This window comes from Trichogramma pretiosum, unplaced genomic scaffold (genome assembly GCF_000599845.2).
Source record: "Trichogramma pretiosum strain Unisexual culture from Peru unplaced genomic scaffold, Tpre_2.0 scaffold46, whole genome shotgun sequence".
NCBI classification, from domain to species: Eukaryota; Metazoa; Arthropoda; class Insecta; order Hymenoptera; family Trichogrammatidae; genus Trichogramma; species Trichogramma pretiosum.
In genome coordinates this window covers 458,300-478,738 of record NW_019641609.1, presented here as the reverse complement: position 1 = coordinate 478,738, position 20,439 = coordinate 458,300, and the positions used below count along the sequence as shown (strand labels likewise).

At 31.4% G+C, this 20,439-nt stretch overlaps 1 protein-coding gene and 1 long non-coding RNA gene across 2 annotated transcripts in view; one reads left to right on the top strand and one right to left on the bottom strand.

The window, feature by feature from the left end:
- LOC106654481 (plexin-A4) overlaps positions 1–20,439 on the bottom strand; it is a 189,849-nt gene that overhangs the window by 9,662 nt on the left and 159,748 nt on the right. The window lies entirely within an intron of this gene.
- LOC111693590 lies at positions 13,948–14,353 on the top strand. Its single transcript, XR_002763440.1, has 3 exons — positions 13,948–14,007; positions 14,063–14,194; positions 14,263–14,353. It is a non-coding gene; the product is annotated as an uncharacterized LOC111693590 (long non-coding RNA).

Here is a 20,439-nt window from a genome sequence, read left to right as displayed (position 1 = left end):
TTGCGCTCGTCGCTTTTCCTTTTTCGACTCCTGACGAAAAAAAAAATAAAATACTTGAATTTTATTCAATCGAAAATCTCGGCTTATCCAAACCTGTTAAATACGTATAATGCGATCGATAATAGGATTAAATGGTTTAATAGAATTGCAATTATCTATTTGTCGATTAAATGATCGATTCGATGGACTTAATCTGGGGGGAGGAGATAAATGAGAAAATCTCAAAACATTGTAGGGGAAAATCGTGCGGATGAAAAAGTATCAAGAATAAGAATCGTCGAACATTGTATATATATATATATATATATGTATCTATACGTACGAGTGTTATAGTCTTGCACGAATATGTGGAGACTTTTTGCCCTGGCAAGGTCAATTAATTTCGTCGCACGAAAGATCCTCTTTAGCGCGAAAAAAGAAGAAGAAGAGAGAAAAAAAGGGATTGAGCGTTAAGAACTTTGAAAGAGTGGGATTATACGGTTGGATCGAAAGGAGAAATCTAGCGAAATGTAAAGATTTAGCATCTGAAATATCGAGGTCTCATGGCATATTTAGAGCTCTGGAAAAAGGCATCTCATCCAATAAAAGTTCCGTGCCTTTTGCTTATTACTTACACACTCTGATGTAGACGAAAAAGCAACACGACACAGCACTCGGCAAAGCTATCCTATCCAATAAAGGCGCCTAGGGTAAAGATATGATTCTCACTCTGGTAAATTTTTCACGCGCCTTCGTACTTAGTATGGTGCTAATGCGAGAGTGAGAGTCTCGAGACTACGCGCAGAAAAATATATATATAGCCATGTAAGAACAGCCAATCCAAGGGTGCGTGCGAGCACCACCTCTAACTGAGTTTAGTCAAGCCCCGAGACTGTGTGTGTGTTCGAGATGAAGAAAAAGAAGGAGCGATATTTTTGTCGGCTCGTGCGCAGTGCTAAGTGGATATTCTTTCTCATTCTTCGCCCCTTTTTACAGACGTGATAATATTATTTTCAGGTTTTGACGTGAGTTCATTCGATTAGTGTCGAAACTTTTTTAGTCACTCTTTTTTTGCTTCTAATTGTGCAAAAATATGAAAACCAAAAAAATATCTCGAGTGCGTTCGCATGCGAGGTTCCAAAAACAAAATAGTACGTGTCACATAAGGCCTATGATGGATCGAAAATATTCAATGTGTAGTTTTAATATAGGTGAAAAATACCAGGGTTTCCCCTATCGCAATTATTACAGTTTGTCATTCACGTTCTCGCACGCTGAGAGCTTTTTGCAAATACATAAGAACGTGACATGATTCGTATCGAGATTGACGCGCCCGCGAGAGTCGAAAATTACGAATCGCTCTTTTTTTTTGCCTCTCATTCGAGTTCTTTGCGCGCACAAATACACGTCGACGTGGTGTACGTTTTACCATAACACGTAAAAGCAGTATAGAGAGTCCCTTTTGTCGACATTTTTACGATCAATTGTGCCAATCTCAAGGCAGTGCGCGTCCAGACACGCAGACACGCTACGCGCGCGCAAACGCATCTGTAGCAAGGGGTACACCTTTGATTTTACTCGCACACCTATATAGCTATACGAGTATTATGCGTGTAATACGCTCGCGGCGCCTATTATATATGCTACAAGGATTTTCCTGACAATTTACTTTCGCTTCTATGGACTGTAGTCTTGGGTGCCCCCAACGTTATATATACCATTATACCATCGCCCATAGGGCTCTTTTTATTCCTTTCTCTTACATCGTTCGCTTATCTTCTTCCTCCTTTACTTTCTTCCGATGAAAGAAAAAAAGAAGTTTTCTGATACCACTACTACTACTTCGTTTTTCGCGTACAATGTGCGTGTAGACGATATGAAGATACACCGACTCAATGATCGGCTTTTCTTTATTAGGAGGATTCCAAAAGGAAAAGAAGACGCAAGCTGCTGCCCCTCGATGCCGTAGTTTAATGTACGACAAATATCTTGCGTAATGAGAATAAGCCGCGTCACTTGTTACGTTGAAGCGAAAGTAGAGTACGTAAATCATTAAACAATGGTAATTATCTTTAGAAGCTATGTTGAAAGTAATACTCATCATAACAAACAATCAAATCATAAAACTGCAATTTGTTCTGGTCGAATCTAAATATTCAACTGATAATTTTAGAATCAATAATTTTTATAAACCGAATTATCTAAGTATGAATAAGACTAGAACTAATAAGTAAGATTGACATCCAGTAAATTGGAGCATAAATAATAACTTAGCCCAGAGCTATTGGGATTTGGATATGCTTTTTCTGCAAAACCAAAAAAGGAGTTTGCTTGTGACGCGCTAAAAATTAAATAAAAAAATAGAAGTTAATAAAATGATTCTACCACAGAAAACAAAGTTCTCAAAGACATTAAAAGATAATGCTTCGTATCGATCTAAGAATATTACATTGCAAACATAAATGAAACGAAAATTATTTTATTTTATATTCTACTTTTACGCCTTCGACAATTTGCCCCAAACTAAGATGGATACTGCTGATAAAACTATGATAAAGGCTAGAAAACTGTGGGAAGATAATTTTTCTTGGTCCGTGACGATAATGAAGATATCTTTTCTATACCCGTTTCAAAATAAAACTCTGCAAATATTTGGTAACATAACTTTATTTTTATGTTTGTTTACTTCACTAAGCCTTACGGTAAGTATTTATGACATTTAACAATCTACGTATCAGTAATTATTACTATTTTTTAGTCTGTAAAACTCTTTCAAGAGAAAGAAAATGGAATTAAAGGCAGCACTTTGGTCGAAATAATATTTCAGCTCGTAGCTTTTACAATCATGATGTTTTGTTACATGTTCATTATAGGCTCTAAAAAAAATGTAAAATATTTTCCTATTAGTTCATTTTTAATTTGAGTAATGGTGCATTTTTTTATTTCAAATAAAAATAAGATATATTCGAGCGTAATATTGATGACTCGAATGTGGTTTGCTAACACAGAAGATGTTCAAGATATGATGTTGAAAATATCCAGAAACGGATATTTATTTTCTATTTTTCAAGCAGGTCAGTCATTCAAATTTACTACTAATTTGTATCAGATTTATTCATCCAGAGATATTTTAGAGTCAATACTTTTATTATGTATAAGTTTTGGAATAGCCCCAGTAGTTATTCCACCTTTCTTAACTTGGGCACTCCCAGGCAATCAGACTTACGAAAAAACCCTTCCACTTCATATAGAGTTTTTCGTCAATAAAGAAGAATACTTTTATCACATTTTGGGTGCCCAACTTGTTTCTTTATTTGTTTATGGTTTATTAATAGGTGCTATGAATTGTTTCCAATGTAGTGCTATACTTTTCATTATTGGAGAAATTCGCTGTTTACAGTACGTAACAATTTGAATATTATGAATTACTAAAAAGGAAACGTAAAATCAATTTAAAACAGCAGTTTAATTTTTGATTCTAATGTACGAAAAAAATGTTGATAACTATAGCAAATTTATATTTTAGATCCAACATCAAAAAAATGACTGAAGTATACAGCAGCGAAATTATGATTAATGAAGAAAATGCCAACATATCTATCTTCAAACAACTGAAAGATTTGGTCCGTGTGCATCAGATTTGTATCGAGTAAGTTAAATTAGTAATAAAATTATGATTCGTTCGATGATTTAGAAATTTTTAAATTTTAGTTTCTATGGCATTACCCAAGAAATGAGTGGCCCTTTGATGTTCGTTGTAATAACTGGAGCAAGTTCTATTGTAGTCTTGACGGCTACCGCGGTATGTTTAAAATCATTTAATTGTTTCGAAATATTCAGCTGTTAAAGTTTCTTTTTATAAAGATGGTAATCCTGATGGAAACAGATTTAGTTGGAGCAGCAAAAATGTTGTTTGCATTTTGTGTAACTTTGTGCGCTATCGTTTTCGTTTGTATTCCTAGTCAACTATTAAAAATAACTAGTGAGGAACTGTATATTACAAGGTACTTTTGAATGTAAACGAACCAATTCTTTTGAAACCTCTTTTAATAAATCAGTTATTAATTTATTCAAGCTGTGGAATGAATGGTCAAATTCGATCACCGAAAATACAAAAGATGTTTTTATTTATTATGATGAGATCGATAAAGCCTTTCGTACTAACTGCTGGACCAACTATAGAACTAAATTTTGAAACCTGCAGCACTGTACGCCTTTTTTCCGGATAAAGCTTTCTTGCAATGTTGGAACGATTTTAATTCAAACTATTGTTTCCAGATAATCAAATCTTCTATGTCATACGCAGCAGCCTTCAGATCTTTTTACACTTCGCTATAACTTTTTTTGTCTATGTTCATATTCTACCAATGTAAAAATTAGATAACCAAAGAAATTTGAAACTTTTTAGATAATCACTTAATTATTATGTTTATATCATTTGAGTTTCATTATTATATTGGACTGTAACGGTATTCATGTGTTCGGCTACGCGTCACCTTTATTCGCGATATGACGATTTTATTTCTATTTTATAAATGAATATTTTGTTATCTCTGTTCATTTCATTATTTATTGATTAGTTGTATGGTATATTAGGTGATCTTTAAATTAAAATACATAAGGTTTTTTTTTTTTTTGAGAGAGAGTATTTTTCAAAAGTCGGGTTGATGGTCATTTTTCAAGACCTTCTTGATGAATGATTTAAAAACATAAATGTGAATTCAGCACAATGCTGTTAAATCTCTTACAATAATCGTACCATAAGGGACACATGTATCACAATAGCACGGGTTTCAATTATGCTTTTTCTACAAAACAAGTTTCCAGTTCAAACTCATGACATTCTTAAATTTTCAATGTTTTTACCGCAGTTGACGAAGTTTTTAAAGACATTATGATGCTTTATATCGATCTAAGAATATTACATTGCAAACATAAATGAAACGAAAATTTTTTTATTTTATATTCCATCTTCACTCTCTCAACAATTTGCCCCAAACTAAGATGGATATTGATACTTCTGATGAAACTTATATAAAAGCTAGAAAACTATGGGAAGATAATTTTCCGTGGACTGTAAAGATAATGAAGGTTTCTTTCTTATACCCTTTTCAAAATAAAATTCTGCAAATGCTCGGAAATGTAGCTTTATGTTTATGTCTGTTTCTTTCGCTAATTCTCACGGTACGTATTTATATCAGTTTATAAGTTACATTGTTAGTAATAATCACCGTCTATTTAGATACTGAAGTTAATCAAAGAAAAAGAAAATGAAATTAAAGGCAGCACTTTGGTCGAAATTATATTTCAGCTTGTAGCTTTTACAATAATGATGTTTTGTTACACGTTCATGATAGGCTCTAAAAAAAATGTAAATCTTTTTTTAAGTCTTTTTTTAATTCGAGTGATAATTCATATTTTTTTATTTCAAATTAAAACAAGATATATATGAGTGTCACACTAATGGCTCGAATGTGGTTTGCCAATCCAGAAGAGAGTCAAGAAAGGATGATGAAATTAGCCAGGAAAGGATATTTTTTATCTACTTTTCAAGCAGGTTACAAAGTCAAGTTAGCCAATGTGTTAAATAAGATTTTTTCAATGTGATATTCTTTAGGGTCAATACTATTATTATGTACAAGTTTTGGGATAGCTCCAGTAGCGATTCCATTCTTCTTAACTTGGGCACTTCCAGGCAATCAAACTTATGAAAAAACCCATCCTCTTCACATGGAATTTTTCGTCGATACAGAAGAATACTTTTACCAAATTTTTGGAGCTCAACTTGTTACATTATTTATTTATGGTTTATTAATAGGTGCTATGAACTGCTTTCAATGTAGTGCTGTATTGTTTATTATTTGTGAAATTCGGTGTTTACAGTACGCAAAAATTAAAACATTATAATTATAAAAAAAATTAACGAAACACAAATTTGAAATGACGTTTCAAAATTAGTTGAAGTGTATGAAAATGATTAATAAAAGTAAATAATTAATATTTCAGGTACCATTTCGAAAAAATGTGTATCTTATACAGCAGCAAAATTAAGAATAAAGAAAATGCTAACAAATTGATTTGCGAACACCTCAAAGACATAGTTCGCACACATCAAATTTGTATAGAGTAAGCTGCACTAAATAATACAGCTACGATTCTTTCGATTTTGTATAATTTGAAAATGTTAGTTTCTATGGCATTACCCAAGATATGAGCGGACCATTGATGTTCGTTGTAATATTTGGAGCAAGTTCTATTGTTGTATTAACGGCTACTGCGGTATTTTTAAAGTTGAATAAGGGTTGAATTTTTTTACTAAACGAATATTTTGATGAATCTAATTAATATAAGAGCCATTGCGATTATAGATCGAATTGAACCCTCTTAGAGCCAACTTCATGTGAGTACAAGAAATATTTTAGTGTCATCTATATACGCCCTCTGTCTGTAGTTAATAATATCTTTCATATATTAAATTACATACTCATAAGAGTTCCATGCGCGCGTAGCGCGCACATATTAAAGTCTAGTATAGATGGTAATTCTGGTGGAAACAGACTTGGTGGGAGCATCAAAAATGCTGTTCGCATTTTTCGTCACTTTATGTGCTATTATTTTTACTTGTATTCCTAGTCAACTTTTAAAAATCTCAAGCGAATATTTTTACATTACCAGGTACTTGTAAACGCAAGTCTGTTCATTTTTGAAACGTATCATTCAATGAGTTTGTTATGAGTTTTTTCTAGCTGCGGAATGAATGGTCAAATTTATTCCCCAAAGATACAGAAGATGTGTTCATTTATAATGATGAGATCTATGAAGCCCTTCGTACTTACTGCTGGACCAACGATAGAATTAAATTTTGAAACCTGCAGCACTGTAATACGCTTTTTCTTTTTTTCACGCATGAAATTTCCATACAATGATGGAAACACTTTAATTGAAACTATTCATTTCAGATAATTAAATCTACTATGTCATACGTGGCAGCCTTCAGATCTATCTACACCTCGCTATAATCTTTTTTCACTCAATTATACTTCGCGAGTAAAAATTAGTTTTAGAACTAAATATTTTTATTACGTAAATATATATGAATAAATAAAAAAATGAGATAGCAAAAGACATTTAGAAATGACTATCTTTACTATTAAATTATTTTTTCCATTTAACTTCAAGTTAATTACAGGATGAGACTGAAACAACACTCAAAAATCTTTGTTTACACTTGATCTAAATTCACAAGTTATTATATTTTTATTTTTTATGAAAATGAAAACGAATGTATCATTTGTTTAGTTTATTATTTGTTATTGTAAGGGACATTGATTTAAGTCATTATTATTTATTGAGTTAAAGTGCACTTCAATAATCAATCATTTTTTACAAAAAATGTACGCTGAGTGCGACTTCGAAATCTTGCTTATGGAGAAAAAAACAGATGGATTGAATCATTCAATCATTGTATTTTTGTAATCAGTATGAAATTATTCAACAATGGTAACTACGGGTATTATCATTTTTTCCACTAATCGCATAATTTCCAAGACAATTGCAGTCGTAATAATAAATTTATCATGCATTCAAAAATCCGATTTTAAAAAAGGAGTTAAAGCACGTGCTAAAGGCAAGTTTTTAGTTCAGCTTGATGACCCATTAAAATTTTCAACATTTCCACCGCAGTTGAAAAAGTTTTAAAAGATACTATAATGCTTGGTATCGATCTAAGACTTTTTACATGAGTTCATAATAGACGAAGAAAACTGTATTTTCTATTTACCTACGCTGACATATTATCTCAAGCTAAAATGGATCCTACAGTAGATCCTGATTTTTACAAAAATTTTCAAATGGCTAAAAAGTTATGGGAAGATAATTTTTCATGGACTGTAAGGATTATGAAGATTTCTTTCTTATATCCTCTCCAGAAAAGACCCGTGCAATTACTTGGTAATATAACCCTATGTTCATGTCTGATTCTTTCGCTGGTTGCCACGGTACGTAATTATAAACCATTACGATCTACATCATTAGTAATAATAACTGTCTACTTAGATACTGAAGCTCATCAAAGAAAAAGAGAATGGAATTAAAATCAGCACTTTGGTCGAAATAATATTCCAGCTAACAGCTTTTTTAATAATGATGTTCTGTTACATGTTCATGATAGGTTCTAAAAAAAATGTAAAGCTTTTTTTGAATTTTTTTAAAAAAGAATATTAATGCATAATTTTTTCATTCCAAATAATAACAAGATATATATGAGCTTAATATTGATGGCTCGAATGTGGTTTTCTAATGCAGAGGATATTCAAGAAATGATGATGAAATTAGCCAGAAAAGGGTATTTTTTATCTACTTTTCAAGCAGGTCGGTAATGAAAGTTTATCAGTACGTAATAGCAGTTCTATTAATTCAGAAATATTTCAGTGTCAATACTTTTATTATGCATGAGTTTTGGGATAGCTCCAGTGGCTATTCCATCATTTTTAACATGGGTACTGCCAGGCAATCAGACTTATGAAAAAACCCTTCCGCTTCACACAGAGTTTTTCGTTGATACAGACGAATATTTTTATCACATTTTAGCAGCTCAACTTATATCATTATTTGTTTATGGTTTATTAATAGGTGCTATGAATTGTTTTCAGTGTTGTGCTATAATGTTTATTATAATCGAAATTCGATGCTTACAGTACGCTATAATAACAAAAAATTTTTGAATTTTGCTAAATATTTAAAAAAGTTTTAATTACCGCTGACAATTCATATTTCAGATACAATTTCGAAAGAATGAGTATAGCGTACAGCCGCAAAATAGCTATTGATGAAAAAAACGCCAATGAATGGATTTTCGAACAACTCAAAGATTTTGCTCATACGCATCAGATTTGTATCGAGTAAGTTGTAGTAAATAATAAAATAATGATCGCTTCAACTATTTAGATCTTTTTAAATTCTAGTTTCTATGGTATTACACACGAAATGAGTGACCCCTTGATGTTCGTTGTTCTACTTGGTTGTAGTTGTATCGTCGTCTTGACGGCTACCGCGGTATGTTTCAAGTAATTTAATTGGTTCAAATTTTTGAGCTATGAAAATATTTTTCTGACTATAGATGGTAATCTTAGTGGAAACAGATTTGGCCGGAGCAGCAAAACTTTTGTTTGCATTTTTCGTCACTTTATGCGCTATTATTTTTGTTTGTATTCCTAGTCAATTTTTAAAAATCACTAGTGAAGATTTTTACATTGCAAGGTATTTCTAAATGGATATTTATTAATTTTTTTAAAACTTATTTCAATAAGTTTTTTAATGTTTTATGCAAGTTGCGGAATGAATGGACAAATTTTTTCACCCAAGATACGGAAGATGTTATTATTTATAATGATGAGATCTATAAAGCCTTTCGTCCTTACTGCTGGACCAACTATCGAGTTAAATTTAGAAACCTGCAGCACTGTAATAAGCTTTATTTATACGCGTGAAAATCTCTCATAATGATGGCACGATTTTAATTCAAACTATTTTTTACAGATAATAAAATCTTCTTTATCATATGCAGCAGCCTTCAGATCGGTTTATACTTCGCTATAACTTTTTTTCTCTAATTTATTCCTTGCGAATGGAAAAAGTAGTTTTGGCACTATTTACTGTATATTCTGAGCAATTAAATACCATTAAATGCAAAAATGAGATCGCAAAAGAAATTAAAAAAATTTTAAATATTAATTACTAAGTTGTCGTGTCTAAACAATTTGAATTCAGTCGTAATAATTGAATGAAAGGTACTCAGGTGTTTGACTATGCATAACTTTAATTTACATCAACAGAATTTTTCACTTTTTATTGATTCAGAGAAGACGGTCTGATTGTGATGCTGTTCAAGAACTTTCACATAAAATTAAAAGTTTAATCCTCGAAATACAAAACGTAATATACCTTATGATAGTTGAAGGTCCTATTAAATTTTATCTTTGCCAAAGATATTATTTTTGAAAAAATTACTGAAATAAATTTTTATTTTACCTGATAATTTTTATTCACTAGTAACTTTCAGGCGCGCTTCGCGCGCCTACATTTTTTAGTCAATTTCGAAAAAGTTGCTATTTTGACCGTAGATGTCACTTTATTACGTTTCCACTCGAGTCAAAAGTCAGTCGACCAATCAGAGGCCGAATAGATTGGCTTCACTTTTAGGGTCATGATTATTTTAAGAGAGGAATAAATAAATAATTACGAATCCTAGTTTTTTATAAGTTTGTTAAATTTTTTTCATTTCTCTACAGCTCATTAAAAAAATATTACTTCGTGTTATAGTTCGTCCAATTTTTCAAGCTCAAGCTGAATGATACACTAAAATTTTCAATATTTTTACCGCAGTTTACCAAGTTTTCAAAAACGATGTAATGCTTTATATCGATCACAGAATATTTACGTCAACATAAATTAAACGAGGAAAATGTTATTTTGTGCTCTAATACCATTTGTTCACACATCGTCTAAAAACTAAGATGAATCTTGCAAAGGATCCTGATTTTTATAAAAATTTCCAAATGTCTAAGAAATTATTGGAAGATAATTTTCCTTGGACTGTAAGGATTATGAAAAGTTCTTTTCTATACCCTCTTCAAAATAAAATCGTGCAAATACTTGGTAATTTAACCCTATTTTTATGTCTGTTTCTTTCACTAGTTGTAACGGTACGTATTTATGAGGCTTTACAATTTATTATTTTAATCAATGATGATTATTATTTGTAATCATCGTTAACTATTTAGATACTGAAGCTCATCAAAGAAAAAGAAAATGGAATTAAAGGCAGCACTTTGGTCGAGATAATATTTCAACTAGTGGCTTTTATAATGATGATATTCTGTTATACGTTTCTGATAAGTTCTAAAAAAAAAGTAAAGCATTTATTTAAATATGTTTTCAATTTCAATAATAAGAAATATTTTTATTTCTAATAAAAACAAGCTATATGTGAGCTTAATATTGATGGTTCAAATGTGGTTTTCTAATGCAGAGGATATTCAAGAAATGATGATGAAATTTGCAAGAAAAGGATATCTTTTTGTTTTATTTCAAGCAGGTAAGCAGTTACCGTTTAAGATTGTGTTTTATCAGATTTATTTATTCGAACACGTTTCAGAGTCAATACTTCTATTATGTATAAGTTTTGGGATAGCTCCAGTAGCTATTCCGTCATTTTTAACATGGGTACTGCCAGGCAATCAAACTTATGAAAAAACCCTTCCTCTCCACACAGAATTTTTCGTGGATACAGAAGAAAACTTTTATCATATTTTGGGAGCTCAACTTTTTTCTTTATTTGTTTATGGTTTATTAATAGGTGCTATGAATTGTTTCCAATGTTGTGCTATATTATTTATAATAATCGAAATTCGGTGTTTACAGTACGCAACATTGGCCGTAAAATTTCTTCAAATTTAGTTCAAAGTACTGAAAAGGTGCAATAATCATAGTTAATTTATATTTCAGATACAATTTTGAAAGAATGAGTATGATGTACAACCGCAAAATTGTGAAGAATGAAGACCTTGCCAACACATGGATTTGCGAACAACTTAAAGATTTTGCTCGGACGCATCAAATTTGTATCGAGTGAGTTGTAGTAAATAATACAATTATGATCGGTTTGATTATTTCAAATTTTTCAAATTTTAGTTTCTACGGTATTACACGAGAAATAAGTAATCCTTTGATGTTCGTTGTTTTAATTGGTTGTAGTTGTATTGTTGTCTTGACGGCTACCGCGGTATGGTATAAAGTAATTTAATTGGTTCGAATTTTTAAATATAAATATTTTTCTGATTATAGATGGTAATCCTGGTGGAAACAGATTTGGCAGGAGCAGCGAAAATGTTATTTGCATTTTGTGTAACTTTGTGCGCTATTGTTTTTGTTTGCATTCCTAGTCAATATTTAAAATTCACTAGTGAGAATTTCTACATTAAAATGTACTTTTGAATACGTTTATTATTATTTTTTGATGACATAATACAATAATTTTGTTATTACTCTATACTAGTTGTGGAATGAACGGTCAAATTCATTCACCAAAAATACGAAAGATGTTATTATTTATTATGATGAGATCTATAGAGCCCTTCGCTCTTACTGCTGGACCAACTGTAGAATTAAATTTAGAAACCTGCAGCACAGTAAAGAATTTTTTTACACGAATGTAATAATTCTCTCGCAATGAAGGAACGATTTTATTTCGAACTATTCTTTCAGATAATCAAAACTTCTTTACAATATGCAGCAGCCTTCAGATCTGTTTACACTTCGCTATAGTTTTTTTCTCTTTTATCCTTTGAGAGTGAAACAACTAGTTTTGGCTTTCTTTATACAATGTTAATTTGTTGTACATAATTTTGAATGGAAAAATTTGATAGTAAAAGTAATTTGTTAACTGCTTTGTTATTTACTAAGTTATTTTGTTCATGAATAAAATTAAATTACAGTATAAGACAGAGACTTTCATTTCCATTTTTTTAGTAGATTGTGAATTCATTATCTGTTCATTTAATTATTCTTTTGGTAGATTTAAGTTATTGAATTAATTGAATATGGTCACGATTTTAGATGGTACTCTTAATGGAAACAGATTTGGCGGGATCAGTAAAAATGTTGTTTGCGTTTTGTGTTACTATGTGTACTATACTTTTTTTTGTTTTCCAAGTCAACTGTTAAAGAATGCAAGTGATGATTTGTTTTTTACCTGGTAATTTTTACTCATAATTACCGATCGTTACATTTCGAATCAATAAATAATCATTCTATTCTAGCTATAAAATGAATCTTAAAAGTTACCCTATAAAAATGCGAAAGGTTTTATTATTCGTAATGGTAAGGACTATGAAACCTTTTGTTTTAACTGCTGGACCAATCATAGAAATAAATTTAGAAACTTGCAGTACTGTAAGTTTGTTTTTTAGTTTTCCCGTGTGGCTGACTTATTATAATGTAAAGGTTTTTATTTAAATTATTATTCTCAGATAATCAAATCCTCACTGTCATATGCAGCAGCTTTTAGGTCGGTTTATACATCAATGTAACTTTCTGTAAATTTTGTGGCTTATCCATTTACTCGATATTTTTTTCAATAAAATTCCAAATAAATATTTTAATGTTTTCTGTCCCTACATATTCAAAGTATATATTTTTGATTGATAAAACATTTTTTTAATTGAAAAAATGTGAAAATTGGTCGACATCAAAGGAAAGATGAACTTTGATCCGATTTATAAAATAAATATTGTCATAAAATGTAAAAAAGTGTTGTGTGAGTGATTAATTATTTCCATGATTGTATTCAATGTAAACGGGTAAAATTCAATGTAAACATATAATTAGACAGGATGACTGACAATAAAAGCTTTGATACAAGCTTTCTATTGTGTTTTTCAAAACTCCAAAATTATGATTTCTCACGGAGCTTTTTCTATGAGCCTTTTTCGTATGGCATCTGTGTGAACATCCCTTCCTTTATTTATTTATGGTGTTTGAGGTTTTTCAAAAATGCGTCTTGCTGTATCTATCAGAGAAAACCGTTTGTGCAAATTTATCATGCAATTTTTTCTACTATGTATAATGAATGAGCCTACCAAACCACAGAAAATGAAATATACGTTAAAAAAATGTAATAAGTTATTTAAGATAATATACCACTCTGTAACATTCACCTACATTGCATTAAAACGCACGTTCTCCGGTTTCAAAACCTTTTTTGATAACTAGAGAAAACTTTGACTTGGTTGAGTAAACGTTCTTTTCATTTTGTCCATTTTTCCATAAAATATGGTGACCGAATTAACTTCTGACGAAAATACTGATCATGATATGTTCATGTTGTGGAAAGATTTTTGGAAAGAAAATTGTTACTATAATTCCATGCTAATGAAAATCGCTTTCTTAACGCCATACCAAAATCGAACTGTTAAGTATAGCGGGAGAGTAGTACTTGGTTCAATTTTGGTGATATTCTTAATTGGTTCAGTAAGTATTTCAAATTAAAAAAGTTGACGTTGAGTAAATACAAAAATATGTATAGTTTCTGAGAATTGACAAAGAAAGAAAAGAAATTGAAACGAATACCAGTGTGATGGTCGAATCAGTGTTTCAAATACTAGCTTATTCCACTTTACTATTTTGCTTTTTATTCATGGTAATAGCCTCTTCCAAGGTAAAGTATAAAACTGATCGAATATTATATTTCAATAAGAATAATGAATGTAAAAGCTAGTTACTAAGGTTGATACATGCATGATAATGATGGCCCGAATGTGGTGTGCCAATGATCCAGGAGCCAGACAAGTTATTTTAAAATTTACTCGACTGGGTTACTACTTTACATTTTTTCAAGCAGGTAAATACATTTATCACGAGATGAATACAGATTGAAAAATTTTGGTTACGGTAAATAACATATTGTTTTCAGTATCTTTGATTCTTCTATGCTTAAGTTTTGGAACAGCTCCAGTAGCAGTGCCACTTATGTTGAACTGGGCCCTAGCGGATAACCAAACATTTGATATTAATTTACCAATTCATACAGAATTTTTCATTGATGAACAAAAGTACTTTTATGTAATACTTTTATTTCAACTTTGTTCTTTATTTATCTACGGTCTTTTAATCGGCGCAATGAATATATTCCAATGTGGTGCCATATCATTTATCATTGGTCAACTTCATTGCTTGCTGTAAATTCAATATTTATATTAATTCTTCAACTGATTCTATTTCAGCTAATTAATAATGGCTAAGTTTTAAAATATGAATAAGTTTTTAAATTTTTTAGGTATTATTTTAAAGAAATTGACGACGAGTTTGACCGTAAAATTGTTGCAAAGGAGAAAAATACAGATATTTGGATTTACAGAAAACTCAAAGAAGTCATTCGTCAACATCAAAAATGCATATTGTAACTTTAACGATATACCGAAATCATTTGAACTATGATAATAGATGTTTTAGTAACATTAATCTCATAAAATCCCATATTTTAGATTTTTTGAACTACTTCATGACCTTGCCGATCCGATGATGTTTGTCATAATAGTAGGTTGTAGTTGTATGATAGTTCTAACGGGCACATGGGTAAATACTTTATTTTTTATTTATTTTGATATACTCAACTAATTTGACATAATTTTTCTGATATTAGATGGTTATTTTACTGGAATACGATTTAGCAGGAGCTGCAAAAATGATGTTAGCATTTTCTGTCGCAATGGGTGCAGTCATTCTTATTTGTACCCCTAGCCAATTAATGAGTAATTTTAGTTATGATATTTTTATCAAATCGTAATTGTTTTCTTAATTGATAATTTAAAAAACTCAAAGAGTAAAATAACTTCAAAATCCAAAAATGTTTTAATAGTTACTGTACTAATTGGCATACGTATCCACCAAAAGTAAGAGTTTTGTTAATATTCATGATGGCGAGATCTATGCAACCATTTGTATTGAGAGCTGGACCAACTATAGAATTAAATCTAGAAACTTGCAGCTCTGTGAGTCTTTTTAATGTTTACTTATAACTTTATCCATTACACATTGAAGCTCACGTTTTTTTCAGATTATAAAATCTTCAATGTCCTACGTCACAGCTTTCAGATCAGTGTACACGGCACTCTAAGTAATATGAATAAACTAATCGTAATTAATATTTAGCATTTCATTAGCGATAATAAAACAAATAATAAATTACTACAGCACAAAATTAATGATGATGACTACATTCATTTTAAAATATAACGAATTTCACCAATACAGATGTTCAATTCTTCACCAAATTATAATAAAAAATTATGGATTAATGATTGTATCAGGGGTAAAATGCAAATAAATAATAATTTATTCCAATAGCATGATTTATCTATGAATCAAATAACATGTTTTCATGAAAAATATGTCTTACTTAATATTTTAATAAGTAAATCAATAATTTTATCCACGAGTCATCGTAATATTCTTTCAACTATGTAAAATAAATGAATTTACCAAACCACATAAAACACTATATATTTTGAGAACATACTAAGTTATTTAAAGATAATTTCACGTTATAACGTTCAACTATATCCCAATAAAGCTCACTTCCCAAGGTTTCAAAACTTTTTTCGATATTTAGAAGAAACTTTGGGTTGTTTGAGTAAACGTCCATTTTATTTTGCGTTTTTTTAAATATGGTATCCGAATTGACTTCCAACCAAAACACTGATCATGATATGTTCTTATTGTGGAAAGATTTTTGGAAAGAAAATTGTTACTATAATTCTGTGATAATGAGAATCGCTTTTTTGTCGCCTTACCAAAGTCAAAGTGTAAAGTATAGCGGCAGATTATTACTTGGCTCAATTTTGATGATATTTTTATTTAGTTCAGTAAGTATTTTAAATAAAGATAAATATAATTTTAAGTAAAAATGAAAATATGTATAGTTTTTAAGAATTGAAAAAGAAAGAAAAGAGACTGAAGTCAATACAAGTATAATGGTTGAATCAGTGTTTCAAGTGGTAGCTTATGCAAGTATACTATTTTGTTTTTTATTTATGATAATGGCCTCATCACAGGTAAGTTATAAAACTAAACGAATATTATAATAAAAAAAAAAACATTTAGCATAGCAGCTAGTTACTAGGTTGATGCATGTATGATAATGATGGCCCGAATGTGGTGTGACAATGATCCAGAAGCCCGACGAGTTATTTTAAAATTTATGCGGATTGGTTATTACTTAACGTTTTTTCAAGCAGGTAATTACTTTTATTATGAGATGAAAACAGGTTAAAAACATTTTGTTTTCAGTGTCATTGATTCTTCTATGCTTAAGTTTTGGAACAGCTCCAGTAGTTGTGCCACTTATATTAAACTGGGCCCTTCCGGGTAACCAAACCTTTGAAATGAATTTACCTATTCATACAGAATTTTTCGTGGATGAAGACAAATACTTTTTTGTAATACTTGCCCTTCAACTATGTTCTATGTTTGTCTACGGTCTTTTGATCGGTACCATGAATATCTTTCAATGTGGAGCCGTATCGTTTATCATTGGTCAACTGCAGTGTTTGCGGTAAACTTAATAAATACTTTAATTCTTTAACGTATTTTATTTCAGTTAATTACTGATGACTAGATTTTTGAAGACGAACGAGTATTTAAATTTTTAGGTATTACTTTAAAGAAATTGACGATGAGTTTGATCGTAAAATTGTAGCAAAGGAAAAAGATACAGATATTTGGATCTACGAAAAACTCAAAAAAGTCATTCATCAACATCAAAAATGCATTATGTAAATTCAACCAATTCCCCGAGTTCATTTAAACTATGATAAGAGAACTTTTAGTAACATTACTTTCATGAAATCGCCTATTTTAGATTTTTCAATCTACTTCATGATCATTCTAGACCGATTATGTTTGTCATATTAGTAGGTACAACTTGTATAATAGTTTTAACTGGCACATGGGTACATACTTCTTTTTTTCTTTAAACATTTGATAAGTTCGACAAATCTAAAATTATTTTATTTGAATAGATGGTTATTCTACTAGAAACAGATGTAGCAGGAGCGGCAAAGATGATGTGTGCATTTTGTATTGCTATTGGTTCAATTATTTTTATTTGTGCTCCTAGCCAATTTATGAGTAATTTTAGTTATGACATTTTTATCAAATCGTAACTTTCTTCCTAAATAATTTTAAGAACTTGATGCGTTGACTAACTTAAAAATACAAATTCTCATTTAACAGTTACTCTACTAATTGGCACACGTATCCACCAAAAGTAAGAGTTTTGCTAATAGTTATGATGATTAGACTCATGGAACCGTTTGTATTGAAAGCTGGTCCAACTATAGAACTAAATTTAGAAACTTGTAGCTCTGTAAGTTTTTATAATTTACAATTATGACAATTTTCAGTAGAAATTAAAGTATGCATTTTTTTAGATAATAAAGTCCTCAATGTCATACGTCACAGCTTTCAGATCGGTCTACACGGCACTCTGAATATTATAAATAAGTGAATAAATAAATACATACAATTGCAGATTTTATTAATATTGATAAAGTAAATAATAGACTATTGTTACTTGAAAATTGTTTACTTTGAAGCGACATAGAATCAATTATAATGCTTGCATTTCTTCTTTGAATTTATTGAAGTTTGAATACGTGCAATAAATTATTTAAGACCAAAACCGCAGTTTCCAAAGTCAACCGTGTTATTTCCACCTACTGTTTACTTTTTTTAAACAGTTTAAACAATTCAAGTATCAAGGATGAAACCTTGTGAAGAAAATGTCGCACTAGCTGAATTTCAAAGGTGCTGTAACGTTTATTTTAAAGATAACGACAATGATAAAGATTTCGTACTATAAAGTCTTTCGATTTGCAGTGCTTATTCCATACATTTTACTAAAATGTTAAATATATTGATCGTTAGCCATCGATCAATAATAAATTTCCATTGCAAAATTTTGCTAAACTCGGTTCATTGACGTGCTAGCGACACGCAGTTTGCTCGTTTGTTACACAAATGATGTGGACTTGCTCCAGAAAGCGAATGTCCAATTAATGTAATCGAATAATTCATCGCTTTTGGGATATTACATTTATGCATGACGCACAAGATGCGCGCGTTGAGCTATTAGAACTCGACTTGCATTTCTATGGTTATCGCCGATGTCGGAAGTTATTGTTGGAATATATACGAAATTTATATGCGCGCACAAATTTTCATAATTAGTTTGATGGAACGAGCATTACTTTTATTGAAAGTTTGACGCAATAAAGTTTAAATAAAGCATAATGCAGACGAGCTTCATCAAAAATTAACAATAATAATAATTTTAATCAGATCCCATGTTTGAATATTTTCTCAGGCAGATTTCATATAATCAAAATAAACTTTTAAAATATAAAAATCTTCGATGAACTACTACTTTTTAGTTTTATTATGGTAATTTTTTAGAAAAATTCCGAATTGAAGTTCTGACAAATTTACCATTTTTAGATCGAAGATTTCGAATAAGTTCAAGATTATCCCAACACGAGTTAACTCTTATATTATTTGTCAACCGGGTATATTGAGCGTCAGTGGATAACCAAGTAAAAATTCCCCAAAGGCGGCAAGTCGTCTAAACCAAAGATTCTTTCTTTCATTCTTTTTTTTCCCTCTCTATCTATATGTGTGCGTGTGTATGTTTACGTAGCGCAAAAGCCGAGGCTATATGGAGCGGGACTAGCTTGGATTTTTGTGTCGATGTCCCATTGGGATTTTTCAATTTCGTTTTCTCGTTTTTCTCAACACGCGCGCGCGGATAGTAGTGGCGTTTCGCAGCAGCGGCTATACATGCTCCGGTATCTCGGATGTAATTTTTTGGGAGGCTGTATAAAGGTTTTTTTTTCTTTTTTTTTTCCTCGACACATAACCTGTTTGCTCGCGAGAGCTTCGATCGATTACTCGACTGCGGAGTATATAGGTGTATGTACGAGGAGCTGCTGCTCGTGCTGCGCGTGTGCGCGCAAATCTATTATCAAACCCGAGCGAAAGTCGCCGCCGCTGCCACTGCAGCACCGTTATTGTGGTTTCGCACTTTCTTTCCTAAACAGAGGCCAATCTCTTATGTATACACACATAGTGAGCAAGAAAAAGAATTAGCGAATAAAAATTCAATCTGGTTTTCAACATAATACACTCGCTTGGCTTGTTCTCCTTATTTTTTTGCCGTTGCGTTGTTGTCTCGGCAAACAATATAGGTAATATCGATCGGGTGTGTTTTTCTTGTCTTTTAGAAAGTTCCCTCGCGTTTCTTCGCTCGCTGCCGATTGAAATAATCTTTCGAGAATTGATTGGGCGCGCGCAGCAACTATTTTGCGCCTCGCGCTAATGCTGCATCATCGTGCGGGGCGTTAGCACAAAAAAATTATATTATATTTAATTACAGTCTCGCCTACGTTGGAGGAACAGCGGCAACGGCAACACAAGGTAACAAAGCCCGGGCCGCTGCCGCCGAAGTGTCCAAAAAGCCGATAATAGAGGCGAAGGCAATTGTCGAGCGAGCGCGCTGGATAAGGCAACGGTGGCGAGCAATATCCTGTTGTTGCAAGCTCTGCACCCTATAGCATTTATTGCCCATGCTGCACAATATATATATACCTATAAGCAAGAGAGCACAGACACTATACCCCCGGTCTATATCTCCCTGAAGTGTACGTCGCTATCTCTCGTTTTCTGTATTCTCTCTCTCTCCCTCACCCTCTTCCACCTTCGTGTATATATAAAGCCATATACGTCGAACGTCGTTGCCGCCGCTATATCTAGTTCAATTGCGTGTGTATGTGTGTGTGTGTGTATACTTGTGTATATGGCTCTGAAAATATACGTACATGCTTGTATACTTATGAGGAAAGATGTAAG